The 5,431-nt window shown below is 50.6% G+C and overlaps 1 long non-coding RNA gene across 1 annotated transcript; it reads right to left on the reverse strand.

Annotated features, from left to right (window-relative positions):
• Positions 1–367: 367 nt before the first annotated feature.
• LOC116080122 lies at positions 368–5,123 on the reverse strand. The gene is made up of 4 exons (XR_004114319.1): positions 4,956–5,123; positions 4,119–4,483; positions 1,524–1,663; positions 368–533 (listed from the first exon to the last, which is right to left on the reverse strand). It is a non-coding gene; the product is annotated as an uncharacterized LOC116080122 (long non-coding RNA).
• Positions 5,124–5,431: the final 308 nt, after the last annotated feature.

Consider the following 5,431-nt stretch of genomic DNA (forward strand, 5'->3'; position numbering starts at 1 on the left):
CAGCCAGGAAGGCTCTCTCTCCCTTCTCACACCTGCTCCAGATTTCAATTACACAAAATATCTTTAACCCCGAGTTCAGCCAGATTCCTTAGGAGGAGGGGAAAATGGCGCTGTAAGTATTCGTAATGTGTTTGCATTATGGAATAATTACACATAATTGCGCTGCCTTGTAAATAAGTATAAAACGTTTGCCAGTCGGCAGTGGGAGCAGCCGTGAACCCACCTTTCCCCCATGGAGGATTTGCTCATGGGAACCAGCTACAGCATCGGCAATCCTTCCGAATCCGCAGGGGTGGCAGTTTCTCTGTGTGCAAGTGCGGCGGGTGCAGTAGCCACTCATGGCTGTGACCAGATGCCTGACAAGAAGTCTGTTAAGGGAAGAAGACTTTATTCTGAGCCACAGCCCAACAGGGCAGTCCAACATCACCATGGGGAAAGCGTGATGGAGAAGGTGTGGCCAGGAAAGTGTGGCCAGGAAGGCTCGGGATTGAAGGCATGGCGATACGACTGTGAGGTAGTTGGTCTCATTGCATCTGCAGTCAGGAAGCAGAGGGACTACAAGTGGATCCAGGCCATTAAATAAACTATAAATCTTCCCCCTGCCCCTTCCCCCGCCCCCGTGACCCATTTCTTCCACCAAATCTCTACCTCCTAAACCTTCCATGACTTTCTAGAATAGCACCTCCAACCAGAAACGAAGTGTTCCAACAAATGAGCTTGTTGGGGGCGGGGGCATTTTAGAGTCTTTCGAAGCCTGTAAAGGGTATGTTAGCTCACGCCTGCCTCCCCGACCCCCCACCTTCTCACTACGTGTGAGGTAAGCACACAGAATGCCAGACGCTGGTGGTGGAAGCCTGTCAGAGTGCTGGCATTGGTCGGGGCATCCCAGGTGGGTTCACATGCACTGCTCGTGACACTCTGGGGCCATACAGCATTTTACCCTCCATCTGTAGAAAAGAACACTGAGGTCTATTTGTCTATTTGAATGTTTGAAAAACAAAACAAAACAAAACCAACCAATAACAGAAAACTCACTTAAGTCCCAGGGAAATACAAAGCAGTGGTTTGAAGCACACAGCATGGCCTGTCACTGTGCTGTCCCCACACTTGTCTACAGCCCTGTGTCCTTTTATTTAAATCCCAAGGAACCTGGAGGTGGATTGACTTCTAGAACATTTCAGGCACTCCACAGGGTAGCACAGTTTGCCGTGTGTTTGGAGTCCCAGGTTTATGCATTACAGCCCCGGACAAAGATGTGGTCAAATCCCCCAGTTCCCTGAGCAGGATTCTGTCTAGAGATGGGTCTTTACAGATGCACCGTTATAAAATGAGGACTTCTAGGGAGAAGAAGTCACTGCTTAGAGGGGCTGTGATGTGGTGACATCGAAGACACACTGTTTGCAAGCTCAGGAACGCCACTAGCCCACAGCCTCCAGGAGAGTCGGGGTAGGGTGGAAGGGGGGGTGGGGAATGGGCATAGGTTGTGCTGGTCCTGCCCCAACTCCCAGAAGAAACCAGCCTACCTGACAGCTTGTTTCAGGTTGCCATCTCCAGAACTGTATGAGCATGGATCCTATTGTTGTTGTTGTTTTTTTCTGCCCTGTTGGTTACAGCAACCGATCTTCCCCATACATCTTGGGAACCACCATGTCCCAGGCCCTCCCTAAGGAGGAAATGACCCCACCGTGGTAACTGGCTCTGAGCCATCTCAGCCTAGCAGACACACTCTAGGGCCCTGCACTGATGGCTCCTAAGGTCCAACTGCTAACACCTTTCTCAACAAGGCCACTGGCACATGGGCTCTGGCTGCCCAGAGAGGGAGCAACAGTTGTAAAGCCACACTGCTCAAAGCAGGGCGACCTGAGACCAGTGCAGCTCTCTCTCCTGTCTTTCTTTACTCTCCCTCACTAACAGTCATGTGCGAGTAACTTACATTCCTCAAATAAACCTCTGGTCTCGGAGAAGATCCTGACCCCTCGCCAGGAGGCTGCTAGCTCAAAGCTCAAGCTGGTGGCAGAACTCATTTTGATGAGTTCTTTCAGCCCAGCTGGGGTAGCTGCACCCTGAATTCTGACAGCACCCAGCCTCTGCTTACAGTAGCAGCTGTTTCTAGTTCTGTTTTCACTTGACAGCCTTCTCCCTGATTCTAGGTCTCAAATTCTCCATTGCCCATCTTCCCATAGGCTCATCATGGTCGTGGGTTAGGACCTACTCTCCATCCGGGAGAACCTTAGGAGGCAATTCCCTCTAGAACAGCGCCTACAGATCCCTCACTTTCCAGAAGTTTCTAGAGCAATTTGTCAGGGGTCAGCCTCGGACATACTTCTTCCTGGACCCAATTCAAACCACTACACAACGGCTAGGCCACTTCCTCTGAACCTCACCAGCTCCATGTTGAGTGTCTCCGGTCAGAAGCCAGTGAGGGAGACAGCCTTTAGAGCCCCAGGGGGTACAGTCCATTCTTGTCAGCATCTTCTGTAGAGTGCTGACCCTGGCTTACCTTGTCCAGAGCTCCCCAGAGCTCTGTGGTTGTAGTCAGTAGCCTCATGGCTTCACCCCAGGACAATCCTACCTTCTGTAACCTGTAGGTCCTTAAATGTCTGGCTCCTTAATGTTCCTAAGCCTTCTCATGCACTTGCGACCAAATGAAGCAGCCAACAACAGCTGTGTTTAGTAAACATCAGGACCCCGAATATAGTCTGTAGTTATAGTCCAGTGACTTAGTAGCCGTTTGAAAGACAACTAACGGACTCTCTCCCCCTCATATATTGCAATGTATTTTCACCCTATTCCTCAGTAGCCACATTTGGTTTCCTGGCGTATTGAGAGCCCCTGCTGAGCCCTCTGCAGCATCTCAAAACCACAGGCACAAATTTGCATCTCCCAGGTTTTTTATTCATGCATGCGTTAGGGATTGAACCCAAGATCTTGCCTGTGCTCAGCACCTATTTCACCAGTGAAGCTGTACCTCCAGCTTCACATGATTATTATTCACATGATTTCTTTTTGTATTTTGTGGGCTTATTGGTGTTCCTTCTGCAAAAAGCCTGATTGGTTTCTTTCCGTCTGTCCTGCTGTCTAGTTCCCGTCTCTACCTTGTTGACCATAGATGTTTCCACTCGTTCTGGTTTTCCCTCTCAATTGCTATAGAAGAGGCTAAGAAGAGGGCTGGAAGATGGGTCAGTGTTTAGGAGTGTATACTGCTCCTACAGAGGACCTGAGGTTAGTTCCTAGCACCCATATCATAAGGCCCACAACTGCCTTGAACATCATCTCTGGAGGGATTCAATGCCTGTATCACATATACCCACATAACACATACATAATACAATAAATAAGAAAAACTATGGATTGGAGTGACTGCTTGTGGGTAAGAGCGCTTCCTGCTCTGCTCTTTCAGAGGATCCAGGTTTCATTTCCAACATCTACATGGTGACTCCCCAACTGCAGATCCAGGGAATACAGTGCCCTCTTCTGGCCTCCATGGGGACTGCATACACACGGTACACATACACATCCAGGTAAAGCATTCATACAAATTAAGTAAATAACCTTTTTTTTTTTTTTTAAAGAGGCATACAGCCACTGCACATTGTCCAGTGAAGAGTAGTCCCAGGACATCAGTGAATTTGAGTCCACAGATGTTGAATCTCTTTATAAAAGGCTGTGGTGTTTGCATGCCACTTAGTATGCATCCTAAGTCACCTCTAGAATTACCTCTAGAACTACAAGGTACATGCTGACTAAATATCTCTTCTATCGTCTAAGGGATAATGATAAAAAGAAAACCAGGCCCAGCACTTGGGAGGCAGAGGCAGGTGGATTTCTGAGTTCGAGGCCAGCCTGGTCTACAGAGTGAGTTCCAGGACAGCCGGGGCTACACAGAGAAACCCTGTCTCGAAAAAACAACAACAACAACAACAACAACAACAAAAAGACCAGGTTTTGAGCAGTATTGTCCTCCTCAGTCACTCCGTGGAACCAGCGGATGTTAGAAGCCCCGCTGAGCTTGGCAGTTTGTCCTTTCCCTACTTGAGGATGAGCAGATCTAAAGGCCTACGTGCCCCTTCTCTCTACCCTCGGAGACCCCCTCAGGTGTTGAAGAGACTCACTCACACCTTGCTTTTGCCCCAGGGCGGTGGGTCAGCCCTCTCCTTTACTGATTCTTCTCCTTGCTGGCAGTCCGGCTTTTCCCAGTTTCTGGAATACAGCTAGCTCATTTTCCTGTGAGGCTCACAGAAACCACGCTGTCTTGGCCCGGATGTTAACCCCACCCCTAACCCTTCCGGGGAGTTTTCCCACTGTCTTCACCCAGCTCTGGCAGCTTCTCTCTGGTGTTTTGTGTGGAGTTATGAGTTTGTCTGCTTCATGAGGTGTGTCTCCTCCTTTAGTTCCGAGACATGAAGGCCATCAAGAACCTCGATCGGAGTGTAGTGACCGTTTGCCTGTGGTCCTGGAATGGGCATCCCTAGATGGGAAACCTCTGTAGCCAAACACAAATCTATAAGCAGGAAGATCTTACTTGTTGCCTGGGCGAGGGCTGGCAGCCTAGGTTGCCAGGATTGTAAAATCTGAGGCGCCCCCATGGGGGAAGTACAGCCCCCAACCCTATCTCCCCCCACCTCCGTGGAAGTCGGGGTGGCAGGGAGGGGCCATGGCAGGAGGAGAGGGGCTGACTGGGGACACATTTGCATGAGAACTAGACTTGAGGGGGGAATGAACAAGGGGAGCCATGGTCCAATTGGAGGCCTGGGATTTGTCTTCAGCAAATTTTCTCTGATTTCCCCAAACACTTGAAATTAATTAGGTGGACCGAGCCTTCCTGCGCCTCCCTCTCTGCTGGAGACTCACCCCTGCCAGCACTGAGCTTGGCACGGGATCGCTCTCCCACCCTGGCCTTTTCAGGGAGTTTGCTGGCACACTAGATAGAGATTTTTATGTCCTCGAACACCCACCGTTGTGCCAACACTGGACCAGCTATTCTGGAGCTTCTGACTTCCTGGGGCCAGTGGGCAAGACTGTGGGGTCAGGGGGTGGGCAGTTGCCTCTGCCAAGCCATCCTACAGGGAAACAGAAGTGCCAGCTAGCTGGGAGTAGCTTCTTCCCATTAACTGCTTTCTGGGTTCCCGGGACAGTGGGCGCGAGCATGACTTTCCCAGCTGAGGCTGTGGAGTCCCAGACCGGGAGGTACAGGGCCGGGTTCTGTGGGACAGCCTTCTGAGTGTGTCAGCGGCTGGTCAAGCCCCAGGTTACATGGAAGCTCCCCCCATCCCCCAGAGGTGTGCAGCTTCTAAAGCCACTGTTTGCTTCCCTCTGGAACCCAAGGCCGTGGCCAGCAGTGTGAGCAGAGCATCTTCAGAACAGAACAGCTCCTGGCAGGAGTGCCACCTTCTCAGGCTCTTGGTGGCATAGGGGTGACAGAATTTTAACA

The sequence above is a fragment of the Mastomys coucha genome, unplaced genomic scaffold (genome assembly GCF_008632895.1).
Source record: "Mastomys coucha isolate ucsf_1 unplaced genomic scaffold, UCSF_Mcou_1 pScaffold6, whole genome shotgun sequence".
NCBI lineage: Eukaryota > Metazoa > Chordata > Mammalia > Rodentia > Muridae > Mastomys > Mastomys coucha.